A 24026-nucleotide genomic window follows, 5' to 3' on the forward strand; every position below is an offset into this window, starting at 1 on the left:
TCTTAGTAGGATTTAAGGCTATGAATCGTATGTGTTTCGATATGACTCGGCACACCATAAACATCGACGGAGAAAATCTTTATTTCCTCCAGAGTAAATTCCATAGGTCGGTGAAGGAAAAGAAAAGGCCTGTTGACTTTATATATTTTAATTAATATATTCTAGTAGAATGCCTTAAACTGTAACAACACCTATGATTATCTTTGATTATAAATAGGATATACAAATAAAAGAGACTAATTTAAAGAGAGAGAAATTATTGAGCGTTGCTTGACGAGAGTTGGAAAGAAGAATTATTAAGTTCGTAGATCTAAACTGAGAGAGAGTCGTAAAGAGAATGCTTTTATGTTATTTTACATTTTTGTCAAACCTCTTAAAAAGTAGGTATATTTGCCACCCAAGGGTTGCGTGCCTTTATCTGTTCCCAAGAATTTTGATATCTTGACGAGAGTTGGAAAGAAGAATTATTAAGTTCGGAGATCTAAACTGAGAGAGAGTCGTAAAGAGAATGCTTTTATGTTATTTTACATTTTTGTCAAACCTCTTAAAAAGTAGGTATATTTGCCACCCAAGGGTTGCGTGCCTTTATCTGTTCCCAAGAATTTTGATATTTTCAAGAGAGCCAGATGAGAACATGTGCGAACATGGTCGAACATGTGCAACACACTTGAAATAACGATAAGGCACAAAACCTTTTAAAAGGAAAGAAATAAAAATGGTTCAATTGATGTTTGAACAGTATGCATCGAAGTAAATTGTATATACGATATTTATTTGCCTTAAAGTAGCAATTTTCAGCATGCATTATTGTAGAGGGGTCAGTAACATCAACATAACCTTAATTTTTAGACCGCTTTGCATAATGAAAGAAAAACTGATAATCATCTTCATCATCTACCAAGTCGGAATTAAAAAGAATGTTGCTCGTATCCGAATCAGAACTTAATGAATCTGACCTTATACATTAGATATTAGATAACTAACAAATATAAATTTGATTTTAATAATAAAAAATTACTCTATTAACCATTAGTGATAAAAATTTCTCTATTCAACTTTTTATTAATTACACTTGAACGAACCTAACGTACCTATATTGTATATTCACTGATATTCTAGCCTTTTTTAAGCTTTTTCTATAGCAAACTCACAGCCCAAATTTATGATAACCTCAAACAAGAAAAAAAATATACACAATATTTTTATATATCTACTGCGCAAGTCGCAAACTGAAAATCCGAGCGAAATCGGCAAACTCTTTTGACAGTTTCCAGCTAGTTTCTAAATCAAAATTTACATTCGCTAGAACGCTCGACTAGTAGTTTTAAACGATCGATTTGTGTGCTTGAACGCCATCAGGAAAATGCGCATGTTTCTGATAGTTTCCAACCATTTTATATTGATGCTAGAACAAACCTATTGTATAAACCAAATTTTTTTCAAACAGATAAATGGAAAAGGAAATTTATGTCATAAACCTGGTAACAATAAAATCGAGTTTTAGAATTTGGATCTTTAATATTGCCGATAAGTTTCTTAAAACTCATATTTGTTGTTAAACAGAATTTGATTGATTACTGGAATTCAAAGTATTTATCGATTTGCTGGAAGAAATGTATTAAAAGCATTATAAAGAATATTGCAAAAATGTCAGCCCATTCAGTAATTTTCTATAAAATAGCGAAATTCAATCACGTTTTTGTTCATTAAATCATCAGATTTAAGATCTATTTGAAAAACAGCATAGTACGTACTACGAAAATTATTTTCATTGACATTTAAAACATTTTACATTATCAACTAATGAAACATAAATGATTAAAAATTAAAAACATGAATATATTTGGTATAAACCGGCCTGGCAAATTTCTTTCCTGAGTGTATACTGGGGTGGGCCGAAAAAAGCCGATTTTTTCAAAGTCGCAAAAAATAAAAGACGCTAGTTTGGAAAAGGTGCCTATGATTATCATACAGGCAGGGAAATTTTTTGAATTAAAAACAAAATTAACCGGGCCCAGGGGCTATTTTAGGGATCAAAATTTTTTGTCAAAAAAATTAGGGGCGCTACCTTAAATACTTTTTTAATTAATCTGTTATATTCCCAGAAAAAATTTAAAGATAATAGTAAGCATTTTAACCCACCCCATGAACGAAGACATTTTTTAAAAAATCAAATATATACCATAAATCAACATATTTGTATGATTGTGCACGTGCACTCGTGCAGCCTTTTGCTTGATTAGTATAATTTTAAATATAAAACTATACTAATCAACCCAGAACCCACCACACGGAGGTATCTGCACCTGGAGTTCCTCCCAATTGTCCCATAATTTGAAAAAGATGACGTAAAGGCAATTCATTGGTATAGAGAAGACATATACTCCACTGAAGGGGTCTTCTGAAATGAGTTTCCATAAGACGAATAATGCCTCCCTTCCATCCTGTATTTACATTCGTTCCATCGCAACCGATTACAGACAAAAAACTTATATCCGTCTGATAATTCTCTAAACATTTTAAAAGATCATTTTTAATATTTACTGCAATAGAAGCTCCTTTTGTAGATATATGTGCGAAATATATATTACCAGGTTCTTTTATAATTGAAATGTGTTCTTCTTGTTGAATAATTTTTTTGTTATTCACCATAGAAAGCATTTGATCCTTTCGCCTATCAAAAAAGAGGCCTACAATAGTCTTATTTTCCTGATTCTGTTGAAGCTTTTGTCGATTTTTACTTAATTCTCGTCTTATTTTATTTTTGTCTATTACGTTCGATTGTTCACTTGCTGAAATTAAGTTAAAGTCTTCCAATACGGCATTAACAATTTTAGCTACAGCCCTGTTAGAAGTTCCAGTCTGGTCTGCTATTCTAGCAGTGTTGGCTAAGCTAAGTCGAATCTGTTTGGGTTTCGAGACTGATTCTTGAGGACGGGGTTCTTGTTCTGTTGAAACTGGACATTGGTATTCCTCTTCACTTGAACTTTTATTAGAACTTTGGTTTATATTCACGTTTTATCGAATACTATTTACATTTGTAAGGCCGCTTGTACTTGGGATTGGCTCTTTGGTTTCAAGATTTCTTTTAAGGATTTTGTATTTTTTGTACCTGTTTTGTCACAACTTTATCAATCCCTCCAAATTGCATTTTTTTCTCAGATCTTTGGTCTTGTAAGAAAGGCCATTCTATTTTCGAAACCTTTCTTTTCTTTTGGCAACAGCAATTTTTCAAAATGTGTAGCTCAACGACCTTAAAATAATAAGCAGATCATATACGAGGGCGGACCGATATTCTCAGCTTAGAAAATTGGTCATGGGCCCGGCTAAAAATTATTATTTTTTTATAATATTTTTTTTGCGTTATAAGGAGGTTAAATCAAATGTATTTTTCGATAGCGCCCTTTAAAAAAATAATATTAAAAAAAAGCCCCTTGAAGTGCCCCTGGGCCCGGCTAGATTTTTTTTTGTCGTAAATTTTTTGTTTATTATTTTTTTTAGAAAAAAACGCACCCTTTTTGCTATAGCGCTTTTTACAATTAAAAAAAAAAGAGTTTTTTCGGCCCAACCTAGTGTATACCCATGCATTATTATGCAACAAAAATTTATATAGTGAAGAAATAGTCCATACTTGCTCTAAAATGAAAATCCTACAGTCTCCCTTCACTTATTTATTAAACATTTAGTTATTTAAAACTCCCGACATGTTTCGGATTTTTTTTTTCTTTTTTTTAACAATAATCATAAATAGAGAGTTTTTTGACATGAAATAAAACCCTAGGGCTTGTATCTAATACCAATTTTAAACCTTTTATCCCCTGATGATGGACACCACTGTGTCCGAAACATGTCGGGAGTTTGAATAATTCAATGTTCAATAAATAAGTGGAGGGAGACTGCAAAACTTCATTTCACCTTAAAAATTTATATGCTTGTGACTTGTAATTGTAAACGTATAAATTGCCTTTCGCTCTTAGGATCTTCGTTTACCATACCGGTATATGTATATGTATTCGTTGAGTATTATAGTTTTACAAAATTTACTTAAAAATACGTCGAAAACCACTTTAATTTATTTAAAAATAATTTTTAAATCGTATACATTTTGTTGCCAATAACATATTATATTTTTAAACTCGTTGGAAATTAAATTGTTCATTTAGTAACTCAAAAAAAAAGTACTTTTACAGAGTGTCTTATTGGTCTTTCCAAGGATATTGGCCACTAGAAATCCTCGGTAAAGTATGACCAGTTTTTCAAGTTGAAAAACAATTTGAGACATTTTCCGAATATTTTAGGTCTTAGCACCAAATATAGTTTATGCTTTTGTAGATATACTATTTCATTTTATCGAGACTTATATTTTAATTAGCTATTTAATTAATTTTTAAATAGGTCATATTTTGCTAACTATATTTTATTTGTATGTAAATGTCTATATTATATTTGTTGATAAATAAATAAAAATAACAATTCCTTCATCAAGCTTTTCAACTAAGTTTGAAGAAATCCAAAAATAATATGGATATATGGCTTATTTACTTGTGTGCTTGTTCATATTTACCTATTCAAAAAGACTTATTATTACAACAATATATTGGTAAAAGAAATATACAATTAGGCCCTACCAAATTCCAGCAGTTCAATGTTTGTTAACAAAAAGCGGAGTGAATTTTTGTAATTTTTAATGAAAGCATCAGATACATTTTCTTAAATTTATTTATGCCTTGAACTTTCTTTCTAAAAAATTTAATAAATTAAATTAATATAACCCAAAAATACAATATCATACTTCCAATTAAAGCAATGAAAGAAACTTAACTTTAGATCAGGGTATTTTAGTTTTTTTCGGTGTAAACACCTAGGACCTATTTTGAAGTACCAAAATGAGAAATTTGACATTTTATTGGATGTTAGGTTAAAGAAGCAGAGGAAGAGGAGGACAAGGGTAAAAAAAATTATTAGTTCGTTTTTATTATTTTTAAACAACAATAACATTTTTAAAGATTTAGTGGTTATGTCTTATAATTCTTCATCTAAACTGATAAACTCACTTCAACAGACATTTTGATCTTAGAGATAATCCTGCACTGATCTAACCCTCAAAATCAGTCCTTTTGATCCATGAACTTAAAAGACTTGCGCGTTGTAAACGTAGCTAATGATTGTAAAGATGTAAAGCGCATATAAACTTAAAGATAAAACTGGATTCGGGTTATCACAACAAACAAAAAAAAGCGTGCCAAAACACATCACGTTCATGCAAATATGTATGTATGTATGTAGATACCGCTCGACAAAAAATAATTAATTTTCAAACCGGGAACCAGGACTTATTTGCACGTGAGTACAAAACACGGCCGAACTTTCCGACACGTAGTCGGAATAATGTTTTCCGTACACGTCCGAACATGCCTGGAGGGGGTCCCGCGCGGAATAGCAAACCAGCCACTGTATTAATTCTGATTTGTTCAAAATACCCGCCGAACTCGGCCTAGCTATTATATGCACACAGACATACACACACACACACCCAGTTGAGTTATATGCGCGTATTATGCTTTTATATTCGCAAGCCGCCACTAAAGTGTTGTTTGTTGATGTTTTGCGCAGTCTAAATAGGGCCGCAAGGAGGGCTTTTTATTATTTCGGTAAACGTAAATTTTGAACTTTATTGTTTCTATGGTGGAATTTATGCTACCTTATTTCGTGCATAACTTAACGCGGTCCGATGCACGTATTTTTAGGTAATGCAGTTTATCTATTTTAGGTCTATTTCTAGGCTAAGTAAACCATTTTACAAATACACACAGTTAAAAAAAAACACTATTTTCTTGTTTATTTTGGAAAAAATGTATTATGCTTCTGCCTCGTAACTTCTTCATTTTATGTTATATTAGGAATGTGAAAATGTCAGGTAAGAATTGTCCTCTGGTGCCGCTCCCCAGTAGTAAAGTCCAATGCATGCTTTTAAGGGTTTTACTATAGAATTCCAACGTTATTTCATAGCGAATTTTTGCAATTATTTAACAAAAGGAAGAGTCGATGCAGCATCCTTTATAAGGTCCAATGCAAATATCAAAAAGTGGTATTATATAACTTTATAATTTTTTCTCGTTAATTGAATTTAAAATTTACTTCTAATACTTACACAAGCTAAAAATTACATTAACTACCCTTAAGGAAAAAATAAATTACTGTATAGGTGTTTTATAGTGGCACCACCATGCACCCCAAAAAAATGTTTTATAAATGCGTGCTTATTAATAAATTTATAGGAATGAAAGCATGAAAATGTTACTGAATAATTCTATTATTTTTTGACATTTATTGAATGTTTTTATTGAATTTTGTTTAAATATTTGAAAAATGGGTGGAAAATTTTAATTGCATTAAGTAAAATATGGTTTTTAGTAAAGTTTACTTCTAGGAATTCAAATCCTAATTTTATAACTTAAACAAGCTGAAAATTACATTAACTACTTTTGAGGGAACAATAAATTAAAGCCGTTAAAATGTCAAGTAAGAACCGTTAAATGGTAGCACTCTTTACAAGATCCAATGCAAACTTTAAGGGATGTTACTATATAACTCTATTAATATTTCACGTCCATTAAATGTTTGAAAAAATTTGTGGAATTTTTACAAAATTTTAATTGTAATAAAAAAAATATGGTTCTTAGTTAAGTTTACTTCCAGGTATTTAAAACTTACTTACATAACCTAAACAAGCTAAAATAAAAGCGGAATTTGGCACCAATGGTATACAGGTAAGAGAAACCGCAACCACCTTATTTTGGTGATCCCTTATATGTTTTTTGGAGTATGAATTACCAAAATAATTTTTTTTTCTAAATTTTATATAGGATCAAAAAAAAAGACATACATAAGTTAAATAAAATAAATTCTGTTTTACAAATGCCATTTTATTTAATTAGCTGCTAAATAAGTATAGTTATATTTTTTAGACTCATCTCCAACATTCTGCAAGCCTTCTCTTGGAATAGATCCATACTTCGTAATAAATTCGTTGACAAAGATAATCAAGCTTAACTGTTTTTTCTTGCTTGCTACAGGTCAATATAAAATTTATGATTGCAATTTACAGTCAAAAAAGTCAAAAGTAACTATTTGGATATTTGTGGGGGTAGGAACCTAACCTTTTTCCTGTGAGGCAATTTTTACATGAAGCATTTGCAGACCAGTGGATTGAGAGAATAGGTCCAAAGCAATAGCCGGCAAGATCACCAGATCTAACACCCCTCGACTTTTTCTCTGGGCTCACTAGATTTACTCGATGATCTTCCGCAACTTATTACTACAGACTAAGCATCTAGTCCAAGGGACGTATTTCAAAATGTGAATTTAAAAATGGGATATACTATGGTTTAGCCCAAAATGGAATGCATTTTGAGAATGTAATTAAATAAAGTAACACTTTATAAAAACAGAGTTTATTTTATACCTTTCTTTGACTCTGTATGATATTTAGGAAAAAATGCTGTGCAGGTGAATACTAGTCCAAAAGACCTTTAATTATTGAAGGTATCACAAAAGGGGTGGGACTGCGCATTGCTAACTTTTTTAATTTTAAAGGTGTTTAATGTAGGAACAAAATAAATATATTGAAAAACAATTTTATAAACGTGTTTAGCTCATAACAATACCACAGTATATTTTAAATATTTGGAGAAGGTACAAAGTACATAGATGTGTTTTTAGATCTAGAAAAGGCTTTTAAAACGGTATCTCCTTCGAAATTACTCAAGATACTTGAGCAGCATTGTTGGTGTGTTTCTTCTGGAGCTATGTCAGGGTAAAATCGCAATTAGTGGAACTCAAGAAGTTCATATGGTTATACCAAAAGGCAATTTATTATTGCAATATATATGCAGTTTATTATTTCTTTCGTTTATTTATTTTAGAATATCTTCTTAAAATAATTAGCACCAACCCTACATAGCCTTTCTGAGCTTTTAAAGTAGAAGGTTTTTGAAATAAAAAAAATGGCTCTGATTTCACTGAACAATTCGACCCATTCAAGTGGAAATTATCTCATTGCTATCGTTAAACGTTTCAATAGCAACAAAATAATTTTTGAGTGGTTTCAGGTTAAGATCTCAATTAGAATCAGGACTCCTTTATAAAACAGCATTTAAAATTTAAATTTCCCGCGGATTTCTTAGTAGAGTCTATTACTAAGACCGCGAGGTGGCGCGGCAGACTTAGCAACTCTTCTGGAGCAAGGAGTTGCCTATCTATTAAATGCTTTATGAATCTTTAATCTATGGCAGGGATATACTAATAGCATAGATTAATACTTCTTAGATAGAAAACTCTTATAAAAGCCAATAGAATACTGAACATCGATTGACTGTTGTGCCCTTTGAATGTCGAGGAGTAGTACTAATCAGAAATGAGAATGTCGTAAAAGCGAGTAATTTAAAATTTGATTATGGCGCCAATTTTAAATTTTTCTCTACTATACCGTGTGCCTTAAATTAGTGGAAGATATGTGGTTTTTTAGAAAATTATACCAGACAGATTAAGGGTTAAATTGGGACCTTTTTTTGTTCTTAAATAAAATAAAGTCCTCGATTTGTCATTTTTTTCCAATTGCGTAGTATAATTTCAGAATGACCTATGTATTTCCTACTAGATAGTTAGATCTGGGTTTTAGAAATTAAAAAATAGATATTCAGAAAATGTATTATTATATTATAGGAAGAGATTATAGCAAACAAATTACAAGTTATGCAATCAAAATTAACAGTTGTGCTTGTTAAAACATTAAATAAAATATAAAAATTTTCCAAATTCTATAGCATAAGTTAGTACTTATTTATTGTTGCGTCCTCTAAATGTCGAGGTATAGTACTAGCCGGAAGTGAGAATAGGTTTGTGACGCCGCAAAAGCGGGTAATTTAAAACCTGATTATGGCGACAAATTTGAATTTTGCTCTTTAATATCGTGCACTTAAAGTTAGTGCAAAATGTATGGTTTTTTCGAAAATTATAATAGGCAGATTAAGTGGTAAACTAAGACTTTTTTTGTCCTCATATTAAATAAAGTCCTCGAATTGTCACATTCTCAATTTACGTACAAAAATTTCTGGAAGTCTAATAGATTTCTTACAAGATACTTCAGTCATTATAATATAGTATATAATAAAAGAAGATTATATCTAGAGAGATCATATATATTTTTTATATATAATAAAAAGATATTATAGCAAAAAATTCACAAGAGCACAATATAAATTAATACCTCTTAGATAGGAAACTCCCATAAGAACCAATAGGACACTGAACATCAATTGATTGTGGCGCCCTCTAAATGTCGAGAGGTATTATTAACTCGAAGTGAAAATGGGTTTGTGAGGTTATAAAAAATTTGATTATGGCGCTAAAATTGAATTTCGCTCCACTATATCGTGCACTTAGAGTTAGTAGAAAATGTATGGTTCTTTCGGAAATTATAGTAGGCAGACTAAGTGTTAAGCTGGGACTTTTTTATCCTCATAATAAATAAGGTCTTTGATTTATCACTTTCTCCACTTGCGTACTAAAAATTCTGAAAGACTCATAGATTTCCTTCTAGATACATCAGTCTGGGTTTCAGAAATTAAACAAGAAATACATATTCCCAAAATTTATTACTATATTATATAAAAGAGATTGTAGCAAAAAATTCGCAAGAGCGCAATATAAATTAATAACACTTGTACACATAAATTAATACTCCTTAGATAGAAAACTCCCATAAGAGCCAACAGAACACTGAACATCGATTGACTGTTGCGCCCTCTGAATGTCGAGGAGTAGTACTAAACAGAAGTGAAAATGGGTTTGTGATATAATAAAAGCGGGTAATTTAAAATTTGACTATGGTCGCAGTCCGTGGCTTAAAATTAGTGGAACATATGTGGTTCCTTCGGAGGTTTTAGTTGACAGATTGAAATAGTGTTAAGTTGGGAGTTTTTTTTTGTTTTTTTAAAGTTCTCTCGATTTGTTAGTTGAAAGCGTCAGTCTGAAAGCATCATAAATTTTCAACTAGATACATAGCTCTGGGTTTCAGAAATTAAAAGATAAATCATAAAATGTATTACTATATTATAAGAAGAGATTATAGCGAAAAATTCACAGGTTATACAATAAAAATTAACATGAATACATGTTTAGTAAGACATTAAGTAAAATATAAAAATTTTACAAATACATCTTTGGTGTGATACTTAAAACATGAGACAGTTTAACCATCAACCAATATTAAAACTAGCATTTCTATATTTAGTTGCTATACAGAGATTTAACCATCATCAGTATATTTTAAGAATCTATTTTTCACTCTTGTTGCTTCCATTTGTACTTGACATTTGCACAAAAAAGGTTTATTCCATTACTTATGCAAATGCAATGTCGCTAGAGTTTATATTCGATTCAATGTTTTACTGTTTATTTTTTTGTTCTCTTACAATAATAAGTCACTGCTTTTTTAGAAATTTAGTAAAATAATCCAGAAAATCCATGTATATATTATTAGTTATATCATATACTGAAGATAAAATACAAAACGTTTTAGAAATATATTTAGTTTATTTACTTCCACAATAAAAATCATCCATTCTGCCTTGGAACATAATTATCATGTTTTTACTTCTGAGACGTAACGGCTGATTTTAATTAAAATAAATAGAAAATAATTAAATGCTTAGTAGCCAAGGTTTGAATTATGGCGGCAACACTATCTGCGCCGTCTACGTTCACCTTTCACGAAGAGAGACAAAGATGGAACATAATCGTATGTTTTATTAGCCTATGTACACATCTTTGGTTGTCTGTGCCAATACTAAAGTTGTAAAAAAGTGTAAATGAAGAAATTTAAACATTTTATATTATACTAAGAATGTCTTTTAAAATTTAACATTTTGTTATTTGATCACCTTAATAAAAACTAGTGACAGTTGCCAGACAACACACTGTACCAAATACTTAGAAGGACTTTATGCAAAATATGAGAACATAAGAAAGCCTTTGCACGGTAAAGAAATAATTCATTCGCTCTCTTACGCCATCGATATGTCGAGGAGTAGAAGCTTTTTCAGTGTTCCATAAATCGCCCAAGCTGTCAAAGCCCTACTTATTAGAAGTGTTCCACGTAAACCATTGTTGTTTAATTATAGGCAACCCGGCATGCATATTTAGAATGTGTTGTCGAAATGACACTAAACTAAAAGGACATGCAGAGTTGGGATATTAATTTAGTTATATAAATGTTTTATGAAATTTTGCATATCTTTATAATAATAATAATAATAAATCGTCTTTTATTAGATACCACAAAATACATAAGTAAGTAGTATAAAACATTAATTTAATATTTTAATGGTATAGGTGCAAGCAGTGGCGAAGTCTAGCTGCAGTAGCTATTCATACTTAACTACTGAAGCACCATAGATGGCTTATTTACTAATACACTATTAACAAAAGAAAATTAAAATTTACACTTAAAAGAGATAAAACAAAAATACATTGTGTTTGGCTAGCAAAATTAAAGTAATGACCTAAAAGTACCCAAAATAATTTAAAAAAAAATTATATTATAAAAAATAATTATTACAAGTTTTAGACAAAAGATAATATTATCATTTTTAAACAATAATCATTGTAACACATAAACAATTTAATAGAATAATAATTTAATAATTGATGCACTCACCTTTTATAATTCCTGGTTTATAATAAAAACTTTAAACGCTTTTTTAAACTTGGTATATGTTAAAGATCTTAACCTGTCAGGAATCCTATTATATAATTTAATACTGTTATATACAAAGCTTCGTTTAAATAAGGCCGTCCGATGACGAGGAATAGTAAATGAACTTGCAATGCGTAGGACTCGTGAATGTACGAAAGTTCTTAAAACAAATTTATCTTTTAATGAATAAAAAGCATTGGGGCATGTCATTAATTTGTGAAGAAAGTTACCCACATGAAGAGCTCTACGATCTTCCATCCTTAACCATCCCAACTCCTCAATTTTAGCACTAATACGATCATATTTTCTTAAGCCAAATATAAGTCTGGCGCAAGTATTTTGAACTTTCTGGATTCTATACTGTGTGTTGATATCCAAGCATGGTCCATAAATAAAATCGCAGTAATTAAAATTTGACAACACTAGCAATTCACATAGATTCTTTCGAAGTTGTTGGCTTAAGATATGTCTGCTGGAATATAAAAGTTTTAACGAAAGGTAGGCCTTTTGTGTAATCTTAGAAATATGCATTTTAAATCTTATATCAGTGTCCACCCACATACCCAAATTCCTTGCAGTTTTAACAACAGGAATTACTTACTACTCCATTAATATTTACATCTAAATACTCTCTAATAAAATCAATTCTCGTTTTAGTGCCAAATATTAGTAATAAATATTTTGAGGCATTCAATTTTAAATTATGTTGTGCTGAGAGTTCACTTACAATTTTTAGATCTTCATTAATTAATGTATTTGCCAATAAAACATCAGCAGAATTAAAATTAAAATAAAGTTGTGTATCGTCAGCATAGGTTTACAATGTTTTATTGACTGCAAAATACTAGAAGTATATAACAAAAACAGTAAAGGACCCAACACGCTACCCTGAGGAACACCAGATAAAATGGAGATAGAATCAGACACCCTATCATTGCACGAGATACACTGAAACCTGTCTTTTAGGTAGGAAGATATTAAATTAATCAGCGAATAATGAAAGCCGTAATATTTTAATTTAGCTATTAATAATTTATGATCAATGGTGTCAAACGCTTTTGAAAAGTCTAAAAGAGCTAAAATAACGTTATCACCTTTCTCATAGGCCTCAATTATATCACTGATTACTGTAGCTAAGGCAGTCGCCGTTGAATAGTTTTTTCTAAACCCACACTGATAGTTTGGAATTATATTTTTTTCACATACATATTGGTATATTTGTTTATAAACAAATTTTTCAAAAACTTTTGAAAACGTTGGCAAAATACTGACTATTCTAAGGTCGGAAAAGTCCTTAGGGTCGGATGTCTTTGGAATAGGCCTACCGATTGCAGTACGCCAAAGACGAGGAAAATATTGCTTTTCTAAACAGTAGTTTATGAGGTGAGTAATATATTTATCAACAAATGGGCTACAATATTTTAGCCTTCTTGCTGATATGCCATCTACACCATATGCATTAGAGTGTAATTCCTTATTAATAATATGACTTATCTGCTCAATTGTAGCAAATTCTATTTTTAAACAATTATTTAAATTATAAAAATTGCTATTCAAAAATTTAATTTGATTTTCACAGTCAGGTGACACTGTTTGCAAAAAACTGCAAAAATAATTGTTAATTTCTTGCCGATTAGATAATTCCTTAGGTAGGTCATAGGACTTTAGGGTTTTAATATTTAAATCACCTAAGGATTGCCAAAGAAGTTTCGGATTAGTGTGATTTTTAGCTAAGTTATCTAAATAGGCTTTTTTCTCCCTCCGCACGCAAGTCAATGCAAAATTACGACATTGTTTATACTCATCCTCATCAATCTGTAAACGTTTTCGCTTAAATTTTTGTAAAGCATTATGTCTTTGTTTAAGTCAGGAGTAAGCCAGGGTGCTTTGCATTTGGAGACTTTTATGGTTATAATAGGCGCATGCTGATCAAAAGTAGAGAGAATATGCTGGTTCAAAATATTAAGCTTTCTATCAACATCATTTTCCCTTAAAAAGCTATGCCAATCCTATAATACTTTATAATAAGTATTAACATCTAACAATTTAATACGTAGAATTAGTCTTAGAACAGATAATAATCAAATAAGTGTCAATTTTTAAAATCCAATTGCCGAAATGACATTTTAAATTATTTATGACACATTCGACTTACTTTTCTCTCAGATGTAAGCAATTACTACTTTATATAAAACTAAGATTTGTTTGATCTTTTTTTTTTAATTCTGATGTATTAAGATTTTTTTCACCCATAGGCTCTTAAATTTAAGGAAGGCAATATAACACAATATAACAAATAATATTAAATATAGGAGTATTACTTTTAAAAAAGCAAAAATAAATTAATTTTCATACCTAAAGGACAAACACTTTAACAACCTTTTATATGATAAAAATCGTATGAACACCCACATATTTTATTATTAACTTTATAGTACATCAGAACCGTTTGTTAAATATTCCGAAAAGTTCTTTAATAAAACTTGGCAGTTATAGATTACCGCGGTCCGGATGAATTTGTAATGTGCCATAGGCAATTTCTGAAAAGGCATTATACCAAAATAGGCTCCCTAAAAAATGAGGCAACTTTGCCACGAAACCACACGAAACTTTTTCCCGAGAAACTTTTTTTTTTTTTTTTGTTTGGAAGTTCTGCTTCTGACGCGTGACTTTATCATTCTTAATAAATTTTCCATAAACCGGGTCTTTTATTATTTCGAGGACTAAATGCGACTCTATAGAGCCAAATAGCCGACGACACATTAAAGGGTTACATACATATACACTGAAGTAGGATAAATATTTAAACTGACTGAATTACGCACTAGAGAAGCACTCATACCTATTAGACACATTAACTAATTCAACATTTTCGGGTTTACTCTGCGGGGGAATTTTAGTGATGGGACCTATTTCGATAATAGTTGTATCGACATTTATTATTTTGAACCGATATTTGTATAGTCTATTTGGAATTAATTAAAAGCTAATTAGCTTAAAATGGAAATTCTTTGGCCAACTATAATATTAATAAGGCATAAATATTAATACTTAGATCTAATTTCAAGCCTTTTCTACCTTAGGCCAAGGAAAAGACAAACAAAGGTAATATTATGCGACGTAAAAAGAATCAGGACCGCAACCAGACTTCATTAAAACTACAAGAAAAGCGTAAGTTCATTTTCCCATTAATTCCCCCGGCTCTGTGCAAATATTTAAGATTAAATAAAATTAAGAATTAGGAAACATGCCGGAGACAGCTCGGGTAATAAGACTTGGTCGCTACGGAGGCGTCTTCCTGGAAAAGTAAGTTTTTCTCAAGGTATTATTCATCAAATTAGGACTGGCGGAAAGAAAATAATCATTTTGACTAATTTTACTTTGTATATCTGGAGAACTTACTAATCAGTGGCTCATACATATTTTAATTACATTTTAATATTGAACATCTTAGGGAAAAATTAATGGACAAACATATTATTTTATCAGGCGAATCGGCTAGGTTTACCATAGATTTCTCCAGGGTGAAGTACCATTATGCAAAGCATAATAATAGGCGAAGGGTCCTGTTTACTTCACAATGTTTATTTCAAAAATCCCGACGCGTTTCGGTTGTCTAGAAAAAATTATATAAGTAAAAATATATAAAAGGATGTTATTAAACTAATAAATTAATTAAAAACATAGTAAGATTTACATGGTAATATTACATAATATCCATAAAATGGTTAAAAACAACGGCACACACATAACATCACAATAAATTAATCTAAAAAACAACCTCATTTACAAATAATAATGGATTTTGGTTTAAAAAAATTCTATATGGGACTACATTATACACAGATATACTCGGTACATTATACACGGCTCAGTACTGAGCCCTGTTTTTTTTTAAATTTATTTAAACTATGTACTTAAAATAAAAATAAATAATGGGGTCATTATTTCCTATGCAGACGATACAGCATTACTATTTAATCAAGTGACAAATTGGCTGGAAATATTTAAATAGGGCCTAAATAAGTTATTAAAATGAACTACATTGCGTGGTCACTAATTGCAGCAAATAGACCTACATTTTTACAACTTCTTATGGATAAATATCATCAAATCAAGGAAATAGCACTTAAACAATTGATTTATAATTTTTAGGATTTTCCTAAAATCATGAACTGAGTCAATTCTAAGATACGGTATTTTAATATAAGGTGATTGGTTAATAATGCTTTAATATAATATCTTGCTATATCTTAAAGAATATTAATAACAAACCAAGACTTTTCCTAACAAATGAGCTATTTACAGAACAAACCACGAATTTAAAGATACTATACATTACAACAATATGCTTATATATTCATCGTTCAGATTGGTTTTCATGCCGAAAAAGCGGTCAAAAATCTATTATTTAGCATCTTACCTCTTTAATATGCTTTGAATATGTCTTTGAAAATGTCTTTTTTATGTAATTGATCCAAATATAGACGTGAATCAATAATTATTTGCGATTGTTAATATTTCCTGGATCTTAGGTTTTTATGCCGAAAAGGGGGACAAAAATTCATTATTCGAAATTCTGCCGCATCTTACTTCTCTAATATAATAAATAATAAATTAGTTTATTTACAATAATGAAAAAAATATTACAAAAAGATTAGTTTAATTTACCAGTAAGTAAACAATGCTTAAATATAATTTATTGAATAATCACACAAGTAGTTATGACACCTATACATAATAATAAGAAACGTAGATAAAAATAAAAAATAATCATAACAATTGGTTCTTGGACTTATGTCGCAACTACAAGTAATTATGATTTTGACGAGTTCAGTATTTAATGTATTTTTTCGGTATTTGGGTCATATCATGTCTTGATCAGTATTTTTTTTTTAAGAATTTAATTTCTGAGGTCTGCAATTTTTTAGTTTAGTTATTCTATGTATTATTTGTTAAATTATTAAATCTTTCTCTGCCCATCTAATGTATTCCATTTCTAACATTAAAATTTTTATTATTTAATTTATCTCTAAAATCTTAGGTAACAAAGTTTAGGATTTGTGTAATTTAATGCTTCCTGTATCCTCGACCAATAGTTTTTCTACTCAGGGGTACTAATACATTCTGATTCTGGGCTCGAGTTGTAAAGGAATGAACTACATTTTCAACGTAGATGTCTCCTTTATGCAGGTTCATTAGCAATTTTTGCACATATAATTATTGCAATTCAAATATGCCAGTAATAGCAAGGACTGGATGGAAACAGTTTAATTTTAGCATATATAATTTTTATTATCAATTTCTGGTCAGTTTCAAGAAAACGGATATGACAGTTTCTTATTACACCTCATCCGCTAAGTCGTTTAACTTTAGATAATATAGTTCTTACTTTATTAGTCACTTCAGATGCGTGTATATCCCATTTTAAGTGTCTGTCTAATGTTGCGCCTAAATATTTCATTGTTTCTGCTTCTGGTACTAAAATACCTGTGTCTACCTTAAGTGGTCCTATTTTTGGCAAATTGCTTGCATAAGATGCAAATGTTAAGTATTTTGTTTTAGATATATTTTAAGACAGTCTGTTTATTTGAAACCAATTTAAAATGTTCTTAAAATCATTCTCAGCCTTAACTATTGCAGATTGCCATGAATCACCAGAGTAAAATATGGCAGAGTATCATCTGCGTAGCTTATTATTTGTCCCAAAGTACTCATTTTAAGTAAATCGGTGACATATAGAATAAACAATAAAGATCCAAATACAGTGCCTTAAGGTACTTCGCAAGTTATTTTTTTAAAGGTACTTTTTACATGATTATTTTGGCAAGTTGCTTTCTATTGCTTAAGTAGCGTAAAATAAGAATAAAAAAACAGAATTTTTTCCGGAATGAAATTAAATGATTCTCAAGAACAACAATAAAAAAAAAGCACCGAAAAGCAGTCGCATATTAACTTTGTAAATAACCCCCGCGTCCTGTGCAAACTCTCACGTTATAGCTTTTAGTTAAATTCCATAAAGTGCGGATATAAAGAGTTAAAATTTGCATCAATTTAATATTCTCTCGTAAAGCTACAAAATATGAAAGAGACGAGTCTCATCACTTTTAATATAGAGCATACTTTACTTTTCGAGAGCGCGCGGAAAAATTTTACGTCCCCGTGCCTGGGGGTTAGTTTTCATATACACAGTTTATATTCGAGGAAATTTAGAGGTGGAAAATACTTTTTTAAACATTTTTCTAATATATTATAACGGTGTCAGACAGGTGCGCCCCCTTGGAGAGTTGAAAAAGAGTTTATTTTTTAAAATTTTATATAGGGAGGTTTATTCTTCGATTAAGGGTTTGCCACAGGTTTCTCCTCTGTAAACTAAATTGATAGATTATGGAGAAAAGGCGATTACTAAAACAGTTTAAAAATAAGCACCATAATAATGTAATCTGCAATACTTACTTAAATATTGTTATGTAATTTAATATTGTTATGTATATAAATGCTTTCAATATTTCAGGTATTAGTGATATCAAGAAGCCTATACACAAAATTTCTACACAAGGTTCTACAATTTTCTAATTAACATGGTCATTGTCGTGACTTAGTGTTTTTAGTAATTTACTACCTTTAAACTACCTTTAAAGATCAAACTATATAAAACCTTCGTTAAAACCTTACTCCCTTTTATATAATCAAAAATTCATATCCAATATCGACCTAAGTGTTGAATACAACCTACTACACAGCTCTATGACACAGTTATTGGGGACTTTTATTGCAATACCACACGGCCGCACGGACTACAATGTGGTTTAATAATGTTGCTGACCAAGCTGTTTGGCGGTTTCTACTTAGCTACAGCTACGCTTGTAATAACTAGTTTCGAGGACAAAATATTAACAATTTTATATTTCGTTGATCCTTTTGATATATGCATAACCAGAACCGTTTATAAGAAATGGGTCATCGAATTATTATAATAAGAGGTGTATTTATATTACTACTGGAATTAAAACTTAAGTTTGTAAAGTTCAACTGAAAATTGAAAAAGAGTAATTTATGATTTCTGGAGAATGAAAAACCTAGCCGTGTATAATGTACCGAGTATATTTGTGTATAATGTAGTCCCATATAGAATTTTTAAAAACCAAAATACATTATTATTTGTAAATGAGGTTGTTTTTTAGATTAATTTATTGTGATGTTATGTGTGTGCCGTTGTTTTTAACCATTTTATGGATATTATGTAATATTACCATGTAAATTTTACTATGTTTTTAATTAATTTATTAGTTTAATAACATCCTTTTATATATTTTTACTTACATAGTTTTTCCTAGACAACCGAAACGCGTCGGGATTTTTGAAATAAAAATTTTGTGAAGTAAACAGGACCCTTCGCCTATTATTATGCTTTGCATAATGGTACTTCACCCTGGAGAAATCTATGGTAAACCTAGCCGATTCTAAATTATAGGGCTCAGTACTGTGCCCTGTTTAACTTTGATATTTGTATTTCTTCTTCCTTGCTTAAAATACTATTTATTATAGTAACTTGGCGTCTAGTTTTTAAGTAATTTATCATCAGTGTAATCGCAGTTCCTCTTACTCCATAATGTTTTAAAATTTATGATATGGGACAGTGTCAAATGCCTTAGCGAGATCTATGAAAATGCCTTACAACTGTTCAAAATTATCATTATCTAGATATCTAATTTAATTTTTTTTAATATATGTCGGAAACTCCTCAATAAATCTTTCAGACGCCATTTTGTGTATAAATAATGCAATAAGTTTATCACTTATAAAACACTCGGACTATATTGCGTCAAAACAGCTTATCAGGTAGACTATACACAAATAAAACTTATCTTACACAAGAAAGAAATAAAATAAAGAAAACAATTAAATATCGACCCGAAAAGGTAAGAACTAGCGATCCGTAGCCGGTTTCCGCTCTCGCCCAGTTCTATCTAAAAACTGCATTTATTTATAATCCAAAATCCCTTCAATGCTCTATTCATTCCCGGCTACGTTTCACTCTCTTCAATAATTATTTTTCTAAATATCGAATCATGTTACATACCCGTTCAAAAGTCGAATATTTAGCACTTATAATTTTTTTAAGGACTCATAAACTAAACTTTATTACCTTTGTGGCAATACCGCTGTCGCCTGGTTCTTAACAACTAATGTAAACAGATATGTACCCTGTTTTATAGGTTACATATCTGTACATATGGCAGATATCAAGTAAAAAATATAGCAATGTATCATTTAAGCAATTATTACATTTAAGCACATTAGATGTACAATTACTAGTAGGGTGATTCGCAAGGATACACTTTGCTGTACTCGCTTTGTATAGCTCTATGCCCAAAAGTTGCACACTAAAGAGTGACCATCCAACACATGAATAACTTATTTTCACGAATTAAATCCAATAGAGCAAGCTAGTATACAATATAGAATACTAATTCTTTATTATAATGTTCCATACAACATATTACCTGATAGTAATAAAAGCTATGAAACAGTGTAGCTCAGGTTTTAAAGTATAAAAAATACATAACTGACATCCTATATATATTGAATGACATTATAGTCAATAAAATTAGTCGATTACTTAACCAAATTTCACTTCCAAACTTTAGCACTTTAACACAAAAATTTAGCATGGAATACAAAAAATGAATAAGTAATTCATTATGAATTCGTCGTAACAATACAGATTTTACTTAAATCAGAGGTATGGGCCTAGTTGTTTAGATATTTTTAGACATTTAGAAAAAAAATGTATATTAAACTATCTCACAGTGAAAATAGTATAACATTTTTATATAAATGCAAAATTAATACCAAAATGTTTAAGATTACACACATCAAACAAAAATAATAAAACACATAATATCTTAGAAAGAGCAAGTAAAGCGTTATTAAGAGAAATAATTTAATTTTATAGATATAACAAAATTCATTTAAATAATGAAATACAAAAATTAAAAAATAACTTATTTAATTTAGTTAATCAAAATGATTTCAATCGTATATGCTTTTGTATAAATAATAGTTATTTAAATAATTCACATAAATATAATAAATCTACGTTATAATGAAATTATAAATCAAGAACTTTTAAACACAAATAATAATGTTTTTATAAATAAAACTGTTATTAATTTTTCAGATAGAGTTTTATCTGATACAGAAAAAACTTGTTCTTTATGAAGGTCTCAATTACTCAATTACTTTAAGGGATCAACAAGATGAATTTAGAATAAGGGCAAAGATAGAAATTGAAAAACCAATTAAAATTAAATAAAATTTAAACTCTTTAGAATTAAAAGCTTTAAAGACACTTAAATCCGATAACACTATTAAAATACTTCCAGCCGATAAAGGTAATGCTACTGTTCTTTTAAATATTAACACTAAATAAATAAATTTATTAATTAATGATGGTAATTATTCTAAATTATCTAAAGATCCTACAGAAAAAATTGAAATACAAAATTTATAATTTAGTTAAAAGGCATGAAAACCAATTTTCTGATATTGATAAATTTAAATTAACTCCACATAATAGTAAAACACCACATTTTTATGCCTTACCAAAAATACATAAAATAAATGTTTCTTTAAGACCTATAGTTAGTAGCATAAATTCACCTACTACCCTCTTGCAAAATATCTTTTATATATCTGAACTCCATACACTAATAATTTTACATAATTTTTAATGTAAGAATCTTTAACACTTTTTAGAAAAACTTACTACAATTTCCTCTAACCCTTATGATCTATTGGTAAGGTTTGATGTTGTAAGTCTTTTTACTAATGTTCCTGTTGACAAAACTTTAAATATTGTTAAAAATAAATTAGAGAATGATAATAATTTAGCAGAACGTACAACACTAAGCGTTGGTACAATTTTAAAATTTTATCAACAAAATTTTAAGTAATATATTTATGAAGAATTTTCAATCTGAAATTATTAATACATTTGATAAAAAACCTAAAATATGGTGGCGATATATTAAGGATATTTTTGAATATATCACCATAACGAAATAATTTTAAAAAAATTTAAAAAGAAATTTATAAATTTTTATAAGGCTGATGGTCAGCTTTTTTTCGTGATGTTTTAATTTAAAAACATTTACACAATTTTGAAACTAGAATTTACCGTAAACCATACTAAAACATACAAACTCTAGACATCTTAGTTTTAATTCTAATAAATTAATAATGATAAGAAGAGGTGTGGTAAAAAGTTCATATGATTGTGAACATTATTTGTAATAATCAATATTTAACAACTGAAAAACATTTTATTAAAAATATCTTACTACAAAATAATTTTTTGCTTTAAGAAGTTTGGTAATCCACATATAAAATTGAATCAACCAATATTTACGACAAATCTTATTTTACCATTTATTCTAGATTTAATGATTTTCAAAAATTCAAAATTACACAACCTGCATTCGACAGTAATCATAAAATAAACCGAAATGATTCCTCAATTTTAGCAAAGGAACCAATTTCAAAATTACGTAAACTAAAGGAAAGTGCATTTATAATATTAAGTGAAGATAAATTCTTAGCTACTTGATCGGTTGATTTTAATAATACATAAGAGTCTTCAAATTTGAAGACTTTAAAACCAAATTGTAATTTTATGATTTTTTTGGTCATTATTTGAGAAGCACTAGAAAAATGTTCCTATTTATTCGCGACAAAATAGTAGAATTTTTAAGGATGAATTTGAGTGTAAAAACGTTACTCTGAATTCAAGATTTTAATAGAAAGAGCATTTTTGGTTGGGGCACTTTTTTTTGCTAATTTTTTTTATAAACTTTTCACTCTTATTATAAATTTTTCTATGAAATAGTTATAATATTATTAAAAAAATTATACATAAAAACAGTCCAATTATTTTAGAATAATTTAATATATAAACATTTCTTGTACCTCAAAAACTTTTTAAGTTAGAGGCGAATTTGTCATCCAAGGTCCAAAAGCTATCAAATTTGAAGAATTAAAAAAAAATGTAATTTTATATTTTTTTTTTAACAGACATTTTTGGTCATTACTTGAGAAGCACTGGAAATATATTCCTGATTTTTCGCGACAAAATAGTGGAATTCTCAAGGATGAATTTGAGTGTAAAAGCGTCACTCTGAATTCAAGATTTTAATAGAAAGAGCATTTTTGGTTGGGGCACTTTTTTTTGCTAATTTTTTTTATAAACTTTTTATTTTTATTATAAATTTTTCTATGAAATAGTTATAATATTATTAAAAGAATTATACATAAAAATAGTCCAATTATTTTAGAATAATTTGATATAAAAACTTTTCTTGTACCTCAAAAACTTTTTAAGTTAGAGGCGAATTTGTCATCCAAGGTCCAAAAGCTATCAAATTTGAGGAATTAAAAAAAAATTAATTTTATAATTGTGTTTTAACAGACATTTTTGGTCATTACTTGAGAAGTACTGGAAATATGTTCCTGATTTTTCGCGACAAAATAGTGGAATTCCCAAGGATGAATTTGAGTGTAAAAGCGTCACTCTGACTTCAAGATTTTGATAGAAAGAGCATTTTTGGTTGGGGCACTTTTTTTGCTAATTTTTCACTTTTATTGAAAATATTTCTATAAAATAGGTATAATATTATTAACTTTTTTTGCACCTAAAAAACTTTTTGAATTAGAGGCGAATTTGTCATCCAAGGTCATATTTAAAAGTTTTAAAACTAAATTCTAATTTTATGATTTTTATTTTTTTTAAAGACATTTTTGGTCATAACTTGGGAACCACTGGAATTATTTCCTTAATTCTTCCACGATAAAATAGTGAAACTCTCAAGGATGAATTTAAGTGTAAAAACGTCAGTCTGAATTCATGATTTGAATTGAAATAGCATTTTTGGCTGAATCACTTTTTCTGCTCATATTTTTATCAATTTCTCAATTTTATTGTAAATATTTCTATGTAATAATTAGAATATTTTTAAAAGAATTACACATATCAAAGTCCAATTATCTCTAAACAATTTAATATATAAACATTTTTTGTACCTCAAAAACTTTTTGACTTAGCTGCGATTTTGTCGTCCAAAAACCACCAAAATTAAAGAATTTAAAAGCAAATTGTAATTTTATGATTTTTTTAAAAGACATTTTTGGTCATTACTTGAGGCATTAAAAATATGTTCCTAATTTTTCGCGACAAAATAGTGGAATTCCCAAGGATGCATTTGAGTGT

The 24026-nt window shown here is 29.2% G+C and overlaps 1 long non-coding RNA gene across 1 annotated transcript; it reads left to right on the forward strand.

The window, feature by feature from the left end:
• The first annotated feature begins 5237 nt into the window (after nucleotides 1-5237).
• On the forward strand, nucleotides 5238-7445 carry LOC126750534 (uncharacterized). The gene is made up of 3 exons (XR_007665747.1): nucleotides 5238-5747; nucleotides 6969-7147; nucleotides 7201-7445. It is a non-coding gene; the product is annotated as an uncharacterized LOC126750534 (long non-coding RNA).
• The last annotated feature ends 16581 nt before the right edge of the window (nucleotides 7446-24026 follow it).

The sequence above is a fragment of the Anthonomus grandis genome, chromosome 2, assembly GCF_022605725.1.
Source record: "Anthonomus grandis grandis chromosome 2, icAntGran1.3, whole genome shotgun sequence".
Lineage (NCBI taxonomy): Eukaryota > Metazoa > Arthropoda > Insecta > Coleoptera > Curculionidae > Anthonomus > Anthonomus grandis.